The 24,620-nt window shown below is 37.8% G+C and overlaps 1 pseudogene; it reads right to left on the bottom strand.

The window, feature by feature from the left end:
* Window positions 1-18,115: 18,115 nt before the first annotated feature.
* Window positions 18,116-18,231, bottom strand: LOC112469598 (annotated as a pseudogene).
* Window positions 18,232-24,620: the final 6,389 nt, after the last annotated feature.

Below are 24,620 nucleotides of genomic sequence, written 5' to 3' on the forward strand. Positions count from 1 at the left end.
TGCATCTGTTTTCCCCCCAATAGACTGTGAGTTCCTTGATGGCAGGGATGATATCTTATCCATTGTCATACTGCTGTTGCCTCAGCAGTATTTATTAGGAAAATTAATAATTAAATTTTGAATTCCATAGAAAGTTTTCCAAAAAATCTTGCCCACCTGCTCTGGTCCACTGTTGCTGAAGGAACTTTCACCTTGCACTTTGAGAGATCGGGACCATCTCCTTTAAAGGATGTCCAGGCATTTTAAAGGCATAGCCACCACTGATGCTATTCACACATTGTGAATGTTTAGAAAGTAGTATAAGGGCTGGGCAGTCTTCTAAGGGAAGAGCCTGCTGTGCTATTTTGATTAAACTGAAGATTAATGTCCCCAAAGCAGCCCTTAATGAGGGTTTCAATGCTCTCATAAAGTTTCCACCTAAAACAAATACTTTGTGAGTGATTGGCCCAGAGCCTAATTTCCCTTCCACTTTTTCTTGGAACTGCCTCAGATCCCCCAGGACAAGCTGTTGGCAGCCATGTTTGTACTATGAGACAGTATAAGGTTGGACCAGGGTGAGCACCTGTCTCATGGGCAGTCGGATTCTCTCCGACTGGCACAGAGAAACTCAGAAAATTAATCTCTGCCTATAACTAAATGTAAGGAGCTGTACTCTCTCCTGTGAATGAAAGAAATAAAGATTTTCCAGTGATAAAGGCTAAAACAGAGATGAGAAATGGAGTTAAAGAATATCTGGACTCTTTCTAGCTCGTAGTTTCTTCCTGAGGTGGCTGCATTTTTACTCTGTAGTTCCATGAGACACCCTTATATTTTTATAATTGAGCCTCTCTTTCCTGGTTATGCTTACTCAACTGAATTTCTGTTCCTCACAACCAAAACAGTGCTACTGAATTTTCCAGCCCATGAAGAGCAAGAAAAGGTCTCCAGGTGTCCTGACTTAACTGGGCAAAGGAGCTGGTTACACAGCCATCCTTGTGCTTTCTACCCTGAACAACTGAACAGGGAAGGGAAAAGAGGAAAAGGCTGGCGGGAGGGAGCCTCCTTGATATCAAAGCTTCGGTGTATGAATTTGACATATATCCCTGTAACCTCATCATGCTTAAATTTTTCCTACCTGTGCACCAAAGATAATGTTTGCTGAACCTTTTCCACATAAGTGATATGAGGCTTAAGCAACGAATGTTTGCTATGCATGTTGAATTTCTCAGATTAAAAAAAAATGACAAATGATACCCAGTATTACTTGGAAATTTTCCATTCAGTGAAATATATTTTCCAGTGACACCTTCCCTGAGCATTTGGAATGCTCAGCTACATATTTTACCGAAATATAAACTAAAAATCTGGGCCAGTGTGACCCCTTGTTCTACAAATCCCCCACTTGCAAAATCAAAATTTGACACTTGCTATAATTCTGAATAGCCAACAATAATATCAGAGAGAGGAAAAAGTGAATTAGCACAATTTACATCTTTTTCAGAGGTTTTGTTTCAGACGGAACCATTGACCTTCTCTCTAGCAAATGCTAGTTCTCATTTCCATTCTTCTCCTAAGGAAAGCAGGAAAGGAATAAAAGCCTCTAAGAGTATGGAGTAGTGTGGAGTGTGATTAGCCCACGAGCAAGATAAGCCTACAAAAATTCATATAGTAATCACCATCCTATAGTTTCACCACCTAAGATTCTAAGAATTAACCAGGAGAAAGCTTGAAAAGAAATCTAACTACGAGTAGTGAACACACAATGCAATACATATATGATGTACTGTTGAATTGCACACTTGAAACTTATTGGATTTTGTTGATCAATATCACCCCAATAATTTTTTATGATAAATAAATAAATAAGACAATGAATCTTCAGAAAAACTATTTTAAAAATACAATAGAAGCACTGGCTGGGTAATAATGAAGATACAGCAAATAAAACAGTGAATAATATAGATAGATAGATAGATAGATAGATAGATAGATAGATAGATAAAATTAGCAAAAGTAAACATGAAGCTAATGATATTTAAACTGGTCTAGATGTGAGTATATCCCTGAGAAAGCTGGGTGGCCTTGGAAGTAGTAGAGAGTTCCAGAAGGGGAGGGGAAGCCAGCCAATAATCAGAAACAATTTAAAGGTATTTCTAGTTAATTACCTAAAGAACTCTCAGAAGAAATGGTCCTAGAGCTCCTGGACCCAGCAATTGTCATGGTTTCTTTTTTTCTTTCTAAAAAAAAAAATGCCTTAATACTTAATTTTGTATTTGTAAGTTATTTCCCCTAAAGAGGGCACCCTCTATTGTACAAACTCAGGTCCCACAAATTCTGGCTGTGCACGATGACTAGGATTTGTTATAAACGAAATCGTAAAGTCCTTCTTCTACCCCTCCTACTCAGCCCCTTTTTACTTCTCAGCCCCTTTTTACTTCCTTACCCTGATTTCTAACTGTTCACACCCTGCCAAGGCCAAGTCCACCTTGTCTCTAAACCCCACAATCCTTTGCATTTCTCCTCAAGGAAACCAAGCTGTCCTCTTTAGTTCCTTAGACCACACTGCCCCACTTATGTGTTTCCAAGGTGACAATTAGTTGTCTAATAGACTAGAGCTCTACCAAGGTGTACAGCCTGGAAAGTGGGTTAGAATAAAAGGTTATACTGAAAGTACAGGGTCGTAACCTGAATGAATGAACTTCTATTGAATTAAATTTTTAAAAAATTTTACTGTTTATTTCATACTATAAAAGAAATTTTAGAAAATACAGAGAAGCCCAGATAAAATTATAAAAATCACTCTGTAAAGTGGAAAAAAAAAGCATCGGTAATCCCATCACCCTTGCAAATTCTCAATAACATTTTCTTCTGGACTGTTGTTTCTAAGCATACATAGATACATATGATTTCTGGAAAAATAGAATCAGAAATTAATAATATTTTGAAGCCTAATATTTTCACTTTATAATTTATTGTGAACATTTTTCCTTATTATTAAATACTCGTTTGCAGGATCATTTTAAATGGTTACATAACACTCCATTACATCAAGAATCAGCTAAATTTTGGGATAACCTAGATGAAATGGACAGACTCCTAGAAAGACACAAACTATCAAAATTGACCCAGGAAGAAACAGAAGATTTGAATAAACATCTAACAAGTGAAGACATTAAATTAGTAATAATAATTTCTTTAAGACAACTTCCCACAAAGAAAAGCATCGGCCCAAATGGTTTTACTAGCTAAATCTACCAAATGTTTAAAGAAGAATACCAATTCTTTTCAAACTTTTCCAAAAAATTGAGGAGGAAGGAACACTTCCTAACTTATTCTATGAAACCAGCATTATTCTGATACCAAAGTCAGATAAAGACATCACAAAAGAAGAAAATTACAGCCCAATGTCACTTATGACTATAGATGCAAAATCCTCAACAAAAATTAGCAAATCCAATACTACAGCATATAAAAAGGCTTATTCACTACGACCAAATGGGACTTAACCCAGGAATGCAGGGGTAGTTCAACATATGAAAATTAATCAATGTAATAACACCACATTAATAGAACAAAGGAGAAACAGCACACAATCATCCTAGTTGACAAAAAGATATTTGACAAAATCCAATACCCTTTCATGATTCAAAACTCTCAGAACGCTAGAAATAGAGAGAAAATTCCTCAACATGATAAAGAATATTTATGAAAAACATAGAAGTAACATCATACTCAATGGTGAAAGACTGAAAGCTTCCCACCTAAGATGAAGAATAAGACAAGGATGCCTGCTTTTACCACTGCTATTCAACACTGTACTAAAAGTTCTAGCCAGGGCTATTAGTAGGTGTGGTATATCATTGCGAAAGAAATAAAAAGCATTCTCAATAGAAAGTAAGAGGTAAAACTATCTCCATTCACAGATGACATGGCCTCATATGTGGAAAATCCCAAAGAATGCCCTAGAAAATTACTAGAGTTAATAAACAAATTCAGCAAAGCTGCAGGGTACAATACCAGTATGAAAAAGTTAGTTGTGCTTCTACGTGCCGACAATGAACAACCACATAGGAAATTGAAAAAGTAATTACTCATTTAAAATAGCATCTAAAAAATTAAATTAAATTAGGTCAAAAAGTATCTTAGTAATAAATCTAACAATGAAGTGAAAGACTTGCATGCTGGAAACTATAGATCGTTGCTGAAAGAAACTAAAGAACATCTAAATAAATGGAAAGACATCCCATATTCATGAGGAAGACTTAACATTGATAAGATGCCAATACTGTCCAAAGTGATCTGCAGGTTCAACACAATCCATATCAAAATTCCAACAGCCTTTTTCAAAGAAATGGAAAAAACTAATCCCCAAATTCATATGGCATTGCAAGGGAACCCAAATAACCAAAACAATCTTGAAAAAGAAAAATAAAGTTAGAGGACTCACACTTCTTGACTTTGAAACTCACTATAGAGCTCCGATAGGTAAAACAGTATGGTACTAGCATAAGGACAGACACAAATATATAACAACGGAATAGGATAGAGAACCCCAGTATATGGTCAGTGGATTTTTGACAAGAGTGCTAAGATCATTCAGTGGGGAGAGGACAATCTTTTCAACAAATGGTACTGGCAAAACTGGATATCCACATACAAAAGAATGAGGGTGGACCCTTACACTATATACAAAAATTAAACTAAAATAGATCTAAGACTTAAATGTAAAAGCTAAAACAAAACTGTTCAAAGAAAACATTGAAGAAAATCTTCATGACATTGGATTTGGCAATGATTTCATGAACATGACATCAAAAGCACAGGCAACAAAAATAAAAATAGATAAATGGGATTTTATCAAAATGAAGAACTTTTGTGCATCAAAGGATACTATAAAGAAATTTAAAAGACAACCTAAAGAATGAGAGAAAATATTTGCAAATCATATATCTGATAAGATACTAATATCCAAAATATATAAACAACTAAAACAAACAACAAAAAGCAACCCAATTCAAAAATGGGCAAAGGACTTGAATAGGCATTTCTCCTAAGATATACAAATGGTCACTTAAGTACATGAAAAGATGCTCAACATTTGTATTAGATAAATGCAAATCAAAACCACAATGATATACCACTTTACACTTATTAAAATGACTATAACCAAAAAATGGAAAAAGAAGACAAGCATTGATGAGAATATGGAAAAATTTGAACCCTTGTGCAGTGCTGGTGGGAATGTGAAATTTTGCAGGCACTGTAGGAAATAATCTTGCATTTCATCAAAAGGTTAAACATATGACCTGGCTATTCTACTCCTAGACATATATCTGAAAGAATTGAAGGAAGAGTCTTCCAATTGTACCAATGTTTATAGCAGCATTATTCATAAACATTGTACCAATGTTTATAGCAGCATATATTCATTATTCATATAGCAGCATTATTCCACAGCCAAAATGTGGAAACAACCTGTGTCTATCAACAGATTAATATATAAACAAATAGTGGTATTATTCAGCCATTAAAAGGAATGAAATTAAGATGTATGCTACAACACAAATAGACTTCGAAAATATTTTGCTTAGTGAAATCGGACATGATGCATAAGGACGAATATATAATTCCACAAGTTTTGTTGGAGATGATGAAAAACTTTTGAGTATGGATAGTGATGATGGTTACACAACATTGCAAATGCTTCTAATGCCACTGAATTATATACTTTCAAATGGTTAAGATGATAAATATTATGAAATGTATATTTTGCTAAATTGTTTTTTTTCATTAGTAACTTTCATTACTCAAGGGACACCATTAAGAGATGTTGAACTGTTCTGATCACCTGAGAAATGCACATTAAAAACTCAATGAGATTTCTGTACAAGCTCATCAATATAGCTAAAATTAAAAAGACTATTACCAAGTATTGGCAGAGATATGAAGAAACTGGAACTCTCATACAGTGGCTGGTGGATGTGTAAATTGGTATATTCACTTTAGAAAACTGTTTATTAGTATCTAGTAAAGTTAAACGTATGCATATGCCAGGACCCAAAAATTTCATTCCACAATATACACAATAGAAACACGTACATACTTGAACCAAAAGGCATGTATCAGAATGTCTACACCATCCTTATCTGTCATAGTTCCAAACTAGGAAAAACAAAACGAAGGCAAATGTCTATTGATAGAATGAAAAAAATAAACTGTGATGAAGTCCTACTATGAAATATACAGCAGTAAAAATGAGTAAACCACACAACAGCATAAATGAATCTCACAGACATAGTGCTGAACAAAAGAAGCTAAACACAAAAGAATACATACGTGAGATTCCATTTATTTGAATTTCAAAGCCAAGCAAACTATCGGTGGTTAACTTTGGGGTGAGAGCTTAGTGACCACCAGGAGAGAGAGGGGTAGGGGATTCTGGGGTACTCATTATGCTTTAGTTCTTAACCTGCCTGGTAGCCACACAGCTGCATTCCTTTTGGGACAAGCCGCTGAACTGTGCACTTGTGACTTGTGCTTTCATGTGGTATATACTTCAATTTTTAAAAAGCTTGAAAAATTAAAGTAGATGTATTGGACTACACTGGCATCTTCATCCTAAGTCCATCTCAGGGGTGTGGCCCCATTACTCGCTGACATGCATACTCAGATCTAAAGAAAACCATTGACAAGCTCTTCAAAACCCACAGAAATCCAAGTCCACACTGTGGGCTTTGGCTCATAGACCTGAGTCTGCTGCTGCCCAGCACGCCCCAGTGCCTGCCTGCAAAGGTGAATAAGAGGCTTGATACTTAAGGCCTGCCACATCTTTCCTTTCCTTGGTCCCAAAGTACTTTGAATGTACGGCCTCTTGCCTCTCAGATCCTGCCTCCTCCCATTCTAAAATCATACAGGATTTTCCCCAAAACCACCTGAACCTTTTGGCCCATGAGTCTGAAAAACCTTCCCACCACATTAATAAAGAAAGATTACCACAGAACCCACATCCCATCTCCTAAGAAGAATCATCCTGTATTTGAATCTCATCCTGGTGACTTACCAGTTAGGGTAGTGGCCTTACGTGAATCACTTAACCTCTCTGAGGTTAAGGATTAAAAATAATGTCTGCTTTTCAGATTTTTTCTAAGGATAAGTGATAATGCATGTAAACACCAAGCACAAAGATTTGCACTTTGCTCACTAATTTCATTTTTGCTAAAAAGCAACAGCAGAAATAAAAAACACCCACACACCCTTTCTGACACCCTGGCCTTATGATGAGTTTAGGCATTAACTCATCGGCGAGGTAGGGAAGCTGTGCCAGAGCTTAGAGTTATGAAAATAGAGGACAGGAAGTAAATGTAGTCACCTTCTGGCCAATTTTCCAAACAAAGCAGGACCCTTCTGTAAGTCCACCTCAGGAACCACCTGCTTTCATTCTTTCCATCACAAGAAACTCACCCCTTCACAATGCAGCATGCTCAGCTTTATTCGTGTTTATTAATTCATTTGATTAATGTTTATGAAATATGTAGCATATGCCAGAAACTCTGCCAGGTGTTGAAGATGCAATGAGCAAGACAGATGCCAACTCCATCCTCTTGGCAGACCTAATCAGGTAAAGAGTTCTCACTTTTAGGACGTTTTTTATACAACAGTGTGTTGAATAATCAAAGCAACTGGATTTTTGCTTTCACTGTTCCTGCAGGTTCTGGTCACTCTTGTATAATACAAGGTCCACCATTCAGTCATTAGGGTGTCCAGTCTCATGTAGTTATGAGCTCTCTTAAATCCACCTAATCATTCAGCTACTCACTACCCCACTGCCGAGCTCACACCAGTAGCATGTGGAAGGCCCCAGGCCAGCTTCTTTTCCTTTCTTCCTCTCCCACTTGCTAGCCGCTAATATCAGCAATGTCAACGATGCCTCTTAGATCTCTCTTCCCTGGGCAACTTAGAATTTTCCCCTCTACATTTATCAGAGTAAATACTTTGCCAGCATTTCAGAATCTACCATGACCCCCTCAAAGGCAGAGCTGTATGGTGTGTTGCTTTACAGCTAATAATAGCTTCAACTAGAGTCAGTGCATCCCACACACAATCTAAGATAAAAGTAGATTAAGGAAGAAATTTCTGACTGTGGTAGTGACCATGTACATGTGGCAGGTAATTGTGATCTTGCTAGAATGAGCACATCTCTTTAAGAGCTAACTATAGTTAAGTTTGTGGTTTGGAATCTCCTGCACCCTACCACCATGCCCGAGACCCTTTTATCAATCATACCTATACCTTAACTTAGACTTTGAATTCACTAAAATACCAACAGGTCGTAATAAGTAAACACACAACCTAAGATGGACCCCTGCTCTCAAGGGACAAAACACACTTCCTAGTGACTGACAGTTGATGAAAACATACGGGAACAAAGAGTCTCACAATTATGAGGTCTGACAACCCAAATCTACAGCTTTCCTCTTCTTATCTGGAGGCTGCATGGTCAACCTCCCTCACACCCTCTTCAGTGAAGCCTACAGTTGAGCCATTAAACTTCATGCTATCACATTTCACTTGAGGAAATAGAACGGGAGCCTAGGTGATTTTCCAGAGCTGACGGCCCTTATGTGGTGGAATGAGGCAAGTAGCTGAGCTCTCCTGCATCCCTGCTCAGTGCCTCTTTCGTGCCATCAAGCTGCCACCAAGTTAAGTGCATTTTCTCTAGGGCGCCTGCAGCTTCTTAGTAAAAGAAATTGTAAACGCTGCCTTTTACCTGCCTACTTCCTGAAATCTTTGGTGAAATGATCTGCTGCAAAGTCCTTAGGTTCTATTATGAGTCATTTAAACATCACACATTTCAATCCCTGTTGATTTTACATTACATACCTATATAGAATAAAGAATGCACGGTAATTAGAAGAAAACTTGGCAAAGTACTGACCATGGATATGTTAAGATTATATAACATTGCATCAAAAATGTGGAAGTGAATACATAGAGGTTAAGGAGAAAAACTCTTAGAATTCAGATGTACCCGGTGGTGAGTTTGTAAATGTTTAACAACAGATGGAGTGAAGGCTAGGGATGGGGGCAAAGGAGGTATGACTTGTAGCATGTGCCGATTACTGTTGTGTAAATATTGCCACCATGTCTGATTTCAAGTTATTGTGACATCACTGAATGCAGAGATGGTAACAGATGTGCACAATCAGCTCCACAAGTGGGTATGAGACAGCTCCAACACACTACGAATGTAGCACAGTTAAGGCTTATGCTACCTTATTATTTACTTATTCTTTTTTCTTATATTACATGCCTACTATAAGCCAGGCACTGTACTAGCTACTGGGGATAAATAGGAAGGGAAAGAAAATTTGGTCCTCATCCTCTTAAATCAGTCTGGTGGTGAGATAGGCATTTATTTAATCATAGCAGCATGAAAAGTGTAAAATCATAACTATGATCAATGTTAAGGAGAGGGAGTACATGGTTCCAAGAGGTCATGGAACTGGAGGATGAGAGAGTCAGCTTGCCTGAGGGAATGATTACTGGATTGAGCTCTGAAGGAAGCTTTGGAGCACCATCATGCAGAGGGGAAAGAGAAGTGATCGAGCCAAAGGCCAGAGCATGTGCAAAAGTCCCATGGTAAGAAGGAAGTTGCCTATCGCATGATAATATCTAGACATAATCACTTCTGTCTTTTTCTTTTCCATATTTCCTTCCTGTAAAGGTATCAAAAATCAGTCACAAAGCATCCTGATTGCTGCAGATATAATTAAGGTTTTTACACCAGGAATGCAAAGACAAATAAATATTTAATGCTCTGTTTTCAACTTTTTAAAATAAGTTCTGTGTTGAACCTCATGTCAGAAATAGTTTTGAAAGCCACAGTTTTGAATTTTCAAGAATTGGGTTTTATTGGGAGAAAAAAATATATCTCTTGAGACTTCAAAGGGAAAGGATATGGACTTTAAGCCTTAGCTGTGCAATGGAGAGAGAATAAAAGAGATCAATTGTACCCCTCTCTAGGCACTGGATGGGGCAGGGGAGGGGTGAGTTAGATGAGGAGTGATCCTCTGGGAAGAAATCATGTGGGTCCTGGACAAGGGAACCTGCTAAGAGAGGAGATAAGGCGCACTGCCTCTCTCCAGCACCAGGAGGCAGTGCGGAAGCCAAGCTAATGCTCACAGACCATCGTTGAGTGAGCCCCAGCACACTTCCTAATTGAGGGGCCACATATGCAGTGCCATCATCAGTCTCTGGAGAAGACCTTCCATTTATAGTTGCCTGGAGGTCATCCACAACGACCCAGAAAAGTGACGCTCTCCTGGACCCCAAAGTTGTGCTGAGTGTCATTGGAGCTGCCCTTGGTCAACAACCCAGGACATTCATAAATTCTCAAATATAGGGTGGTGCTCCTGACACCTCAAGGGGCTGGAGGAGGCATAGAAGGCAGAGCCCTTAACCTCACTGGGGTGGGAGTAGGAAGTGGTAAAACCTGCCTCGGGGCACCCATTTGAGAAACAAAAAGTGGACTGTGTGGCTGGAGTACGGTGCACGTTAAAGAAGGAGGGGTAGCAACCACACCAGAGGGCCTTGCAGACCCTGCTAAGGATGTGTCTGGAGAGTTTTAAGCAGGGGAGAGCCACGAGTCGCTATGTGAGGAGAATCTAGAACTAGAGTGCTTTCTGCTAGGGCCCACTGACGGGCCAGGTTGGTGGTACGTTCATCATCCTGGCACTCTGTCTCTCAGATGCTCTGCCCACTATGTGTCATCACTGCTGCTTCTCATGAGCCCCTTGGCTCCCCTGACCCCAGGCTGATCCTGGGGTCCTGATTCTCTTCCCACTGGAAAGAAAAAATGTTAATACACATTACTGGTGAGGGTGTGAGGAAATGAGCTCTGTCCACATACTGGTGAAAATCAATATTGGTACCATATTTTGGAGGACAATTTATAGAAATGTATCCCAAAGAAACAACCTAAATATCCATTAGTCAAATGAAGTATGGTACATGGTACCTCCATATTATGCAACAGTTAGAATGAAGTTGTACCATTTACTGACATGAAAAGATATCAGAAAGAAACTGTAAAGTGCAAAGAGCAAGTTATAAAATTATACATGTAGTGTGGCATGTACACACATGTTTGTGTTTGTGTCTTGAACACAATAATATGGAAGATTATTTCAAGCTGATGATGGCGGCTTTCTTTAGAATGGGAATTAGGGGGAATTTTCACTTTCTATGGAATGCATTTCTGTAATATTTGAAGGCAAATGCATTATTGTGTTTGAAAACATGAGAAGCGATAAAAAGTTAGGGCCATTTTGGAAGTTAGATGAAAAGGAAGCTCTGACAAATGACTGACAGGCTGCCAAGGAGGGTGACTACAAAGATGGGACCATTAGGCTTACTCTTACCATTGACCTTGGATGAGTCTTTCTTCCTCTCTGAGTCTCAGTTTCCTTGTCTGTAAAAAGCTGGAGTCAAGAATAATTCTCCTGGAAAAAGCTCAGATCTGCATTTAAATCTTGATTCTTTCATTTGCCAGAGGAATGACTTTGGGAGCGACCTGACTTGACCCTCAGTTTCCCCGCATGTAAAAGGAGACCACCCTAGGCCCTTACAGGGGGTCATGAAGCCCAACAGAGGCCTTGCCCCATTGTGGAGCAGGGTGGGTTCTTATGCAAACTTGGCTTCCTGGTGATTTTTAGAACTTCTTCACCTCCGAGATTCAATAATTCTATACTACTGAGTGGTCTTGCATGAAATGATGACCTAAGTCAAACCTTGCCCTGCTGCAAGAAAGCTTTAACTTATCACAATGTACTCAAGCTACAAAACTTTTCTATGTTATTATGTGTCCAGTTTCAGGAATTCAAAGGAAATATTAATTCATGATTCCTCCCTTAAAACAATTTGCAATCTAATACAAGATCTGACGGAGAGAGAGAGAACTCTTATTTCACCAACTTGAAATTAAAAGAATATTTCTTTTCACCCTTTTTTATCTCACAAAAATGTGATCTTTTTCTATTGTACAAATCTTGTCAAAAAGGAACATTATGTATATCAAACACTAAAAATAGCTTTGAAAACTCTGAATTTTAGCAAACTAATTGAAAATAATATTTCAAAGAATTCTTACATTTCACAAAAGCTAATCAAGCCCAGTTAACATCATTAATTTACTCATTTATCTCACACGTATTTTGAGTGCTTACTATGTGCGTCGGTGTTAGAGATTACTATTTTTAAAACATACAGAGATTTTTAAAATCTTGTCCCTCGTGGAGCTTACCTTATAGCAGGGATAGGAGGTGAGAGAAATGGATAGTAAACAAATAGCGCAATAAAGGAAAACAGAAAAATATCAGGACATGAGAGTTCTCATTTTAAATATGGGGGCCAGGTAAAACCTCACTGAAACAAACAAACAAAAAAACAAACAACAACAACAACAACAAAACCCCTGAAAATATACAGGAGTAAGTCATGCACGAACAGCAAGTGTAAAGGCCCTGAGGTGAGAGTGAGTATACTGAAAACATAGCCAAGAAGCAAGCCAGTGCAGATGAAGAGACGAGTCAGAGGCAAGGCCAACGTGGAACATGGCCAGCAAGGCCAAAGAGCAGCAGGGAGGCCAGAGGCGGCAAGGAGGTCCTACCCAGAAAGATGGCTGGCAGCTGCACCCTCTTTCCCCAATCCTTCTCCCACCTAGAGAAATATTATTCATCTGTACCAAAGGAAAGAAGGGCAACCCACATCTATCATTATTACAGAGGGAAGGTGGAGCTGCACTTGTGCTTGGACATAGGGAATAGTCACAGAAAAGACACATTCCTGGGTCGTGGAGGCCTCTATCAAGTGTTAGAATGTGCTCTGGAGGCAGCCCAGCCTGCCGAGAACATCTCTAAGGACCCCTACATAGAAGTAGATCTAGGGACCTATTCTGTCACTGTGAGACTAGGTACCTAGATATAATGTTCAAACGACTTAACCAAGAAGTCTCTTATGGTAGCAACTGACCCAAGATAAAAAGTGAACTTGGTCTTCCCTGTATGATACTGACCATCATGACCATCACCACACCTTTTTATAAGTAGCAAAAAGAATAAAGCCACCCTTTGATCCTCTTTGAGGGAGGGGGAAAAAAAAGCAAATTTGGGAGGAGACAAGCAGTAGGTAAGGTCAGCGAATAACAGGGACCAGCTTGTGCAAGGCTGCACAGGCCACTGAAAGACTTTGGCTCTCTGCACGAGACAGGAGCACTGGAGAGTTTTGAACAGAGGAATGACGAGCTCTGAGCTAGATTTTAAGGAGCAAGGGTGGAGAAAGGGAGACCATGTAAGAGGCTCACCTAAGAATACTGCTGAGAGACAGTGGAGGTGAGGTCAGAAAGGGAGCTGAGGAGGTGGTGAGAAATGGTAATGTTCTAGTGGCAATGTGTGTTTTGAATGTGGAGACAGAGGACTTACTAAGGACTGGATGTGGGGTGTCAGATGAAGTGAGGGGGCAGGAGTGACTCCTAGTGTTTGGACCTGAGCAATCAAAGGATAGAGTAAGCATTTACTGAGATGAGAAAGAGCAGACTTTAGGGGGAAGATCAAAACTTCACTTGAAACATTTTATGTATGGACTGTTTAACAGACATACAAGCGGAAATGTCTAGTAGGAAGCTAAACCTATAAGGCTTGAGTCCAGGGAAGAGTCTCAGTGAGAGATGAGACTGGAGAGTTAGTATGTAGATGTCATTTAAAACGCCTCTGGATGAGATCACCAAGCAAGTGGTGAAGTAAGGAGAAAAGCTTCAAGGTCTAAGCCCAGGAACACTGCAGACTGTAGAGGCTGGAGAGATGCAGGGGCACCAGTGAAGGAGATAGATGGGTGACCAGTGGGATATGAAACATTGTAGTATCCTCAAAGGCCCTTAAGGGGAAGGTGTTTCAGAAGAAGGGAGCGACCTACTGTGTCAAATCCTGCTAAAGGGTCAAGTATGGCGAGTACTGAGAATTGACCTTTGGATATGGTGGTATGGAGGCACTGATGACCTTGGTAAGAGCAGTATCTATCGGGATAAAAGCCTGATTGGAGAGGGTTTAAGAGCTCGAAAGAGAAGAGGAAGTGGAGACATTACCCTGCCCAACGCTTTAAGGAGTTTGACTATAAAGGAAAGCAGAAAAGGGAGACATTTCAGCATGTTTACTCTATGAGAATGATGGAGTAGAAACAACTCATGATGGCTGCAGGAGAAAGAGAAGGTAAGCAAACAAGACAGTGTTTGAATGAGGGCAGAGGCTGGGTTCCATCACACCTGCAGAGGCACTGACCACAGGTAGGAACACGAATCCTTCATCCACAGTAAGGGGAGGAATGGTAGAGGCCAAGGGTACAGATGCTGGAAGGTGCTGGCAGCCAGGCAAGAAGCTCATGAACTTCTCAGCTTCTGTTTTCTCTGAGAAAACCAGGGCTAGGGTTTGAGGACAGAAGAGGAGGCATGAAAGAGAAGAGCAGAGAAGAAATGGGCTGGGGAATAATTTCACTAACTGAAAATAGGGAACAGTAGTAAGCTTAGTAACCATTCCAATAAAGTAATCTGCAAAAAGAACAGCAGAGTTGGAAGGAGAGAGGGATGATCTTGGTTGGAGTGGAAAATGGTATATCCTTTGGGTTAAGTTAGGCGGTATGGGCCACGAGTATTCTTATGGTTGAAGATGGAATTTCAGTTGATGCACTGAGTATACAGAATTTAGATATTTATTGAGAAATCAGTAATAATGCCAAATGTCTTACATTAACTGGGTCACTTAATCCTAACAAAACCCACTAAAAAGCAACTGTTTTTATCAGCACCACTAAATGCAGAATCATTTGAGTTAGGTCACACACATGGAGCGGTAGAGCTGGGATTCAAACCTACGTCCTCCTGGCTAGAGAATCCCCACTCCTGAGCTCTCCTCCAACCTGTTAGCTGCAAAGTGCACGTGAAGCTGCAATCTTGATACCAGCAACTGAGTATTCAGCAGAACTTACTGGTAGTATGTGGACAAAGCTGGGTGACCCACCTGGTCACCACTTATGAAGCCTAAGTGAAGAGAATAAAAGGATACTGTCTACATAGAAACAGTGAACCATACTGAATTAATTCATAATCCACGAATATAACTGTTCAGAGAGGTAAGTGCACATAGCCCTATGCTGTTTTCTTAACGTAAGGCACGCCTATACTTAGAAACATAAACCGTAAAGAGTAGGTGTAGGAAAATCCAAAAGAAGACACTTGTCGAGGGGGTTTTGAGAGGAACACTCACTACTTCCTGAACTTTGTTCAATATCCAGGTCATTAATCTTATCGTGCTACTAAGCATTTAGCATCTTTTAAAACATCAAAACCATTAGCAGTCCTCTCAGTCACACATGACTTACACAAAATACAAATCACACATAATGGATTTACCAAATTAGGTTTCCACAAAAAAGAAAAACTGATAACTGACTTCTTTCATCATTCTTCTGAGTGTTAAAGATCATAGCTCTCGTGATCAGGTCAGATTTCCTTAAATTCCTTAAATAGTCCCACAATATCACATGTTTAAAATCTAATTATTACTGTTATATTATAAACCATTTAAAAAATACTAATGCCACTGATTTAAATTTAAATAATTTCCCCCTTTTCTGGGGTTACCTCCTAAGATTGCAGCAATTTTACCAGATATGATATTTATACCTGTTTTGTCCAATAGAGCAGCCAGTAGCCACATATGGCTATTTAAATTTAAATTAATTAAATTTAATTTAAAATCCAGTTCCGCTAGCCACACTTCAAGAGCTCAATAGCTACATATAGCTGGTGGCTACTATATGGACACAATAAATATAGAATATTTCTACCCCTACAGATGTTTCTTTTGAATAGAGCTGGTCTATACCCTCTTCAGGTTGTAGTCATCCTATTAGACTCAAAAGAAGAAACACGAGCTACCTTAAAAAAGTTAAATTTGCAAGATCTGGGGCATTAGCTTATTAGCACTTGGTTGAGACACGGGACCTGGTTGTACAGTCCAAAGAGAGTCAAACCTAAGCCCCCAGACATTGGTCTGGGCTTCTTTTCAAATAAAATTTCACTCATTACATCAGTGGGATTGATTTCCTATAAAATTCAGATTCTTGACATTTCATCTTTTTCCCAGATATGACGTCCTCTTTATCCCACAAGCTCAGAATTACCTAATGAATTGATTACCATTGTGATCTATTGACCTACTCTCTTAGTATTATTGAAATTTTAAGTGGGCCTTGTCAGAATCTCATTATAATTAGCAAAAACTTCTAAATGAGAGATAGAGTCTGTGCAGTCACCTCTCCTCTTTGGGAAACTTAGCTAGTTTATCGTCTTAGAACTCACTTTGGTTCTACTGTAGATGACCACTGATGCAGAACAACTGCTGACCCTTTATCAACCAGGTTCTTCTGATTGACCATGGTCTCAAACGGCCCTCCTTGTTCTTGGTACCTTTCTGATTTTTCCAGAATTCTTGGCTCACTTGAATGTTTGTATTTGTTCTTTCTTGCTTATAGAGATTAAAACACTAAATGTCGTTAATAATCCAACATGTGTATAAAAAGCAGCAAGGACTCTAAATGTTACTATTCTGCTTCTTTAAAATAATGAAAATTAGGCATCTCCAATTACATCTATTCTTTCTTTTGTATTACAACTGCTTTTTGTACATTCTATATTAACTTTTTCTCTTTTGAGTATCATCAGGAACTTATGAACTTCTGTGTATTTAATTTATACCAAATAATTACAATTACAACCATTTGTATTCTTTCTGTTCAAATTGTCACAACTTGATGAATAGGAGCCTCTTTAAGTCTTTTCAGCCAAATATATTGGAAATTATCTTCACTTCCGGAAAACAATGAAATCTTCCAGAATCATTCTGATTTTTCTTATTTCTTTAAGTGAAGAATGATACTAGAGACCAAAATCTAGGTACTAATTGAGATTTCTTGATGGTGAAGTGTTTCTGCTACTGTTGGGTCACTTTCATTAACAGAGCTTGAAATATATTTCTTATTAAGGCCATAAATTCACACTTAATTTTTTTTCAGTTGAGCATTCATTTGCTATATTCCATTCTCCTAATAATAGAATGTTTCATTTACCGCTAAGACTTACTAACATAACTGAACAAAACAAATTTAAATCGTCTCTCAAAAGGTCATTTTTCCCCATAAAGGCCATTTGATATCATTTTTAGGAGAAAATAAAATTCTTTCCTCCAACGCTTGTTTCCATTCTAGCAGGCAAGGTTATTTGGGCTATCCTTCTTGCTATAAATAACCAAAAGTAATGAGCAAAATATTTCGAAAAACTTCTTATAAGCATTGTCGAGCCACCAGGAAAAGTAAGGAATTATCCAGCCAAAACTAAAGGAAATCCAAGAATTCAGGGTAGTAAGTGAAGTACTGAAGTTACTGATGCCCAAAGGCCTATTCAAATTCTGGCAAACTTGGACTTTGGTTTTGACAGTTTTGAGGGCAAGAGCTCAGAAACCAAAGCATACCTAAGACTGGGTGTCTAATTAGAGACCTTCTATATATACCAGGCATAACTCTTAAAGGGCTACTTCCTCAAAATAAGGGTGAACCAAAAGTAAATTACCCTCAGGTACTGGAAGCCCTAATTCACATCACCTAAGCCATCCTAAAAAAAAATAAGCCATACATTTAATTAAAATAGTCCCAGACTGATAATGGCCCTAGACACCTGAAAATTAAAAGGAGGAAGGGAGGGAGAGATGGGAGAGATGGGAACAGAGGGGGAGAGAGGGGGAGGGAGGGGGAGAGACGGGGAGAGAGGGAGATGGAGGGAGAGGGAGAGAGAACTTTGGAGAAAGACATCTAGGCCAGAGGTTAGCAAACTATAGCCACAGGCCAAAGCCAGACCATAGCCTGTTTTTGTAAGACCCACGAAATAAAAGTAGTTGTCATGCCATTTTAAGGCTTGTTAAAATAAGGAGAAGAAGAAGAAAGAGAAGAAAAGAAGGAGTGACAGAGACTTTATGCAGCCTGCAAAGCCTAAATTACTTATGAGATGTTTTTTTTAATTTATTATTAATATTTATGTCTACAGCACCTGGTCTTCCTAGATGGTCTCCCATCCAAGTACTAACCAGGCTCGACCCTGCTTAGTTTCTGAGATCAGACATCGGGTTTGTTCAGGGTAGCATGGCCATAGACCATGGACTGTGGCTCCACTGAGGCACAAACCCAGGATGTCCTGCATGTAAAGCAGACATGCTAACCTCTATGCTATGGAACCATGTCCATGATATGGTTCTTTAAAGAAAATGTTTGCCAGTCTCTGTCCTTGCCTTCATCTTAGGACATTGAGCAGTATATAATCACGGATAAATGAGAGCACAAAGAATCAATGTACCATAAGTAAAATCAGCAGACATCACAGACAGCAAAACGAAATCTACAAATGCTTCCAGAACTGGTATTATAAGAAAACTCTAAGAAAATTATGATTAATATTTTTTAAAATAAAAGACAAGGTTTATAAGATATAGATGGTAAAGAATAAAATATAGTGACTTAGAGGAAAGATAAAATATAGAATGACTCAGAAGATATGAAAAAGAATCATTTGGAACTTTTGAAAAATGAACTAAAGTTAACATCCCAACAAATCTGTTTAGACACGTTAGGATCTGACATGTTGAAATGAGAATTAAGTGAATTAGAAGATAAGTCAGAAAAGATTATCCACAGTGCAACATGCAGAGACACAAGTATGGAAGATATAGTAAACAGGTTAAGAGCTGTGGAGAATAAATTGAGATGGTCTATTATATGTTTCCTGTTTCCTGTTCCAGAAAGAGATGAAAGAGAGAAAATGGGTGAGAGAAGTATTTCAAGAGGAAATGGTTGACAATTTTCCAGAACAGATAAACAATACCAATCCACATATAAAAGAAGCCAAACAAATCCCAAGCAGAATCCCAATACACAACTAGACACATCATAAGGAAACTACCAAACACCAAAGACAATGAAAAAAAATCTAAAAAGCAAATAGATGTTCATAGCAGCATTATTCACAGTGGCCAAGACATGGAAACGACTGCAGTATCCTTTGATAGATGATTGGATAAAGAAGATCTGGTACATATACACAATGGAATATTACTCAGCCATAAAAAAAAAAGATGAAATAGTGCCACTTGCAAAAATATAAATGAATCCTGAGATTCTCATGCTAAGTGAAATAAACCAGACAGAAAAAGTTGAAAATCACATGATTTCACTTACATGTGGAATATAAAACTAAAAGCAACAAACGGACAAGGCAAAGAGACTAATAGACACAGACAACAGTGTAGTGGTTACAAGAGAGAAGCAGAGGAAGGAGGAGGTAGATAACGGTAAGGGGTGTCAAATATATGGTGATAGGAAATTTAACTTTGAGAGGTGAACACACAATGCAATTACATATGACGTATTTTGAGTTGTACATTTGAAATCTATGTAATTTTGTTAATCAATATCACCCCCAATAAATTTAATTTTTTTAAAAGTTTCATTGGTTTTTTTTTTAAAGATACTCAAATAGACTCAGTGTTGACTTCTAAACAATGAAAACCAAACTAGAATAATATAGCCAATGATAATGTCTTTCAAAAATTAAGGTAAAATACATTTCCAAATAAACAAAAATGGAATGAATTTGCCACCAGTGAACTCACACTAAAGGAAATTCTGCAGGTTGCATTTCAAACAGAAGGAAAGTGATCCAAGACGAATAATCTGAGATTCAAGAAGAAATAAGAAAATTGGCAATCTCTAGTGTTGATGAAGATGTGGAACAACTGGAATAGATAGTGGGATTGTAAAATGATACAACAACTTTAGAAAACAGTTTGTTACTTTCCTACAAAATTAAATATATACTTACCATACAACCCAGTAATTCTAGTCCTCATTATATACCCAATATAAATGCAAATATGTTACATTTGTAGCCGAATGTTCTAATAGCTTTATTGATAATAGCCAACAACTAGAAGCTCAAATGTCCATCATTTGGAGAGTGAATAACAAATGTGGTATAACCATACAATTCTCAGCAATAAAAAGTAATGAATGTCCATCACCATATATTTGAAACCCTTTACCTTCTTCATCCTCCCCCCATGCCCCTTCCCCTCTGATCACTACCATTCTGCTGTCTGTATCTGAGTTCATTTGTTTGTTTGTTTTGTTTTTGTTTGTTCATTTATTTTTTTCTTTCCCACATGAGTGAATTTACAATAAGTAAATAAAAGTGAATTTAAAACTGTTTTAAAAAAGTAATGAACTGCTGATACATGCAACAAAACAAATGAGCAAAAGAAGACAGACACAAAAGAGTATATACTGTCTATTCCATCTATATGAAGTTCCAAAAGGCAGAATTAATCTATAGAAAAAGCAGACTATTGACTGCCTGAGGTCAGGGATAGAAAAAAATTGATTGCAAAGGGCATGAGGGATATTTGGGGGTAATAGAAATGTTCTTCATCTTAATTGTGGTGGTGGTTACATGGGTGTAAACATTTGTCAAAACCCATCAAACTGTACACTTAAAATGGATGTATTTCACTGTATGTAAATTATACTACAATAAAGTGGTTTGAAAAAAGAAAAAAAAATAACACTTATGATAGCAACAAAAAACATCAGTTACCTAAAAATAAATCTAACAAATACCGAAAACTATAAATGAGAAAAATTCATCTTTAAATAAAAGAATAATGTGGGATATTAAATATTCTTCATAGCTTCTCCCATGAAGAGGTAGACTGTACTTCTCTACTTGTTGAATCTGAGTGGCCTTGTAATTTTCTTTGACCAACAGAATGTGGTGGAAATGATGTTGTGTGAGTTCCAGAGCATAGGCTTCAAGAGGCCACCTTTGGCCTCTGGAGCACTCCCTTGAGATTACCATGTTAAAAAAAAAAAAAAAATGTACTTGCCTACATGTGAGACACCAAGGCATCCCAGCTGACAGCCTGTACCAACTGCCAGATGTATGAGTGAGGCCATCCTGGACCTCCCAGCCCAGCCCATCCACAGGATCATAAACAATAATACATTATTGCTGTTTTAAGCCGCTAAATTTTAGGGTGTTTTGTTACACAGAAATAGATAATTAATAGAAGTGATATGCTATGTGCACGCATTGAAGATTATTTTAAAGACATCAATCTTTACCAAACAGATTTATAGAGCCAATACAACTCCAATAAAAATACCGATGTGTTAATTTTGTGGCAAGCTAAATTCTAAAAATAATTTGATAATGTCAAGGGCCCAAAATATCGATGTCACTTGTAAAGAACAAAGTGTAGGAACTTACTCTGAGATATCAGAGTTTTTTGTAGCCCTACAGTAATGAAGAGAGTGTAGTAAGTTACAAGATTTAAACAAACCAATGGAAAAGAATAGAGAGCCCAGAATCGCACGTGCACGTGCACACACACACATGATGACAATTGCAGCGACAATGACATTAAAGAGAACTGGAGAAAGAATAGTTTTTTAAATAAATGGTACTTAGTTAATTGGATATTCATATAGGAAAAAATCAGACTTGATCCCTATCTCATAACATATACCAAAATGAATTCCAGATCAGTTATGGATCCAAATGCAAAGAAATAATAGCACTTTTAGATGATAATATAGGAAGAAACCTTCACAATATTGGGGTAGAGAAAAACTTCATAAATAGGACATAAAAAGTACTAACCATAAAGAAAAGATTTATAATTCGACTACATTAATTTAAGAGCACCTCTTCCTCAAAAGACACCATGAAAAAAGCAAACTACAGAATGGGAGAAAATATTTGCAACGATATAACTGACAAAGGGCCTGTATCCAGAATAGCTACAAATCAATAAGAAAAAGACTATGAAAAAGAAAAATGAGCAAAAAAAAATTGAACAGACACATCACAAAAGGGGGAAAAGAAACAGGGAACAGCATATGAAACAGTTTTCAACATCATTGTTAATGGGAAAAATACAAATTAAAACATGAGATGCCACCACATGCCCTATATATAACACAACAGTTCTACTTCTCCTAGAAACATATCTAACAGAAAGTATATATAGTATGCCAGTGTTCCTGGCAGCTTTACCTGTAATGACAAACTAGAAATAAATTTCCATCAACAACAGAATGCATAAATGTATTACAGTATATTCAAATAGTGAAATATTACACAGTAATGAAAGATGAAAAATGACAGCTACATGCAAGATGGATAATTTTACAAACATAATGTTTAGTGAAAGAAGTTATACCCAAAAGCAAACATCCTTTCCTCCATACATTTAAGAATGAAAAAAAGGCAAAACTAAACTTTAGGATTCAGGAACATGAGTTTAAGTGGTAAAGTTATAAAGAAAAGCAAAGAGATGATTACTGTAAAAGTCAGGATAAATGTTACCTTTGGCAGAAGGGAAAGAATAGTAATTGGAAGGAGATACACAAGGGCTTGGAAAGGCGGTGGGGGTGAGAGCTAAGAATGTTTTATTTTCTTGATGAGGCCAGTAGTTACACAAGTGTTTGTGATAAATCACTGAGTTCTATACATATGTACTTTTTAGCACGTGTTGTAGACCATAATAAACACTGTTAAGTAAAATAAAAAGAGGAATTAGCCTTTGCACCAGCAAGCTGGATGGCAGAATGTAATAGAACAATGCCTTTAAAAGTCTAAGAAATCATTTTCAACATAGATTGGTACAGCCAGACAAGTTATTTATCAAATGTATGGGCTGTATAAAAGTATTATCAGACATATATGAACAAAAAAATAGTTTACCTTCAACAATTCTTTCCAAGAAAGTTTCTCGAAGATATACTTCAGCAAGACAGGAGTAAATCAAGAATGAAGTATCAGCAAAAGTTCATTGCCACCAATCTAATGCCAACAGGAGTCTTTAATTCAGGATGTGGTAAAAGGAGAAACTTTATGCAGATAAACACTTTGCAAACCAGGGAAATGCAACTCTAAGATAAAGAAAGTTCTCATCCCATCACTGATTGGTCCATTTCTATGCAAATGAGAAATCCAAATCTACATAATCTGATTGGTCCAAATTGCACTGTCCTAATTGGTCAGAATCACACGTTCTGATAGGTCATTATGGTACTGCTCTGATTGGTCAGTAAAGATGCAAATGAGAATATAGGTATGCAGTTCTGATTGGATGAGGCAGATCTCAGCCTATTGGATGTAAGACGATTCCAGGAACTCCCATATAAGGGTTGGCTCAGATGGCAGGAGCCCAATGCAGCTCAATCTGAGGCTTTTTCCCTGAAATGCAGTGTGCACAAGAGGCCTCTGCCAGCTATGGCTGCTAGACTTCAGTTAGGAATTTGAGCTTAATTAATCACAAGTAGTCCTTCTTGGCAGGTTATTCCTACTCTAGGTCAACAGGAAAAACATTGATTTATAGAAATAGCCACATAATCCATGAATACGGTGAAGAGAAGTTGTAGAAAGATGTCAGAACAACCAGTCTAAACTGGAGTAAGGGGACTAAGGTCCTAGGAGGAAGTACTCTAGAGAAACATTTTCCTCAATAGGAGTTCTGATGCTGTAACTAGTTTAGAAAACTAGAGTGAAAGAAAAAGAAAAGTGATTTTTAAAATTTAAATTGAGGTGAGGAAATTAAAATCATAGTACATCAATTGGCTGTACAAGGAATAAAGTCTTTGTCATAATCATATAAACAGCCTCGATAATGTAAACACTTTGTCTTTAATTTCTAGAATTAACCTAGCACTAAAGCATGAATACTATAGTTACAGAAATTATTGTAAATATCATTGACTTTGACAACATAAAAGTTAAGTGTATAAATGACAGAACTTGGGGTATGGAAGAGGGAAAAGAAGTGAAGGAAAGAATACTAATATCCTCATCATACAAAGGAGAGAATCAAAAGATACTGCCTCTATTTACTCGAACAAGAAATAAAGTCATGGCCTTCCATGATCTATTCCCTGTCTGCCTTCTTAATCTAGTCTTAAACCCTCTCACATTGTCTCCTGTATACTCTATTGACTTTCAGTGCCTCAGATGTCCTCACTGTCTCTGTTCAAACATGAGTCATTGACAACTGGAATGTTCTATCCTCTTTTTTTCTCATTCAATAATCTTCATCCTCCAGATCTCACATCAAGCATCACTTCCTCAGGGAAGCCTTCCCTGACTCCAGACTAGATCAGGTTAACCTGCTAAATACTCCTATAGTGCACTGCACCTTCTTTTTCATTGCTCCGATCAGAGTAACTCATGTTTATGTATCAGTCATCTTTGCCACAATAATGCTGCATAACAACCATCACCAAAGTAGTATGCAACAATAAATATTTGTTCTCATATTTCTATGAGTTGCTTGGTGGTTCAGCTGATATGAGATGGGCTTGGTAGGACTCACTCATGAATGTGTAGTTAGTTGCAGGTCAGGGAGGCAGGTTTGCTGACCTTTACTGGATTCTCTCAAATCTAGGGCTTTGTTTGGGATAGTCTTTCTCCAACAGGATAACCAGAATCATTCTTA

The sequence above is a fragment of the Pteropus alecto genome, unplaced genomic scaffold (genome assembly GCF_000325575.1).
Source record: "Pteropus alecto unplaced genomic scaffold, ASM32557v1 scaffold170, whole genome shotgun sequence".
NCBI classification, from domain to species: domain Eukaryota; kingdom Metazoa; phylum Chordata; class Mammalia; order Chiroptera; family Pteropodidae; genus Pteropus; species Pteropus alecto.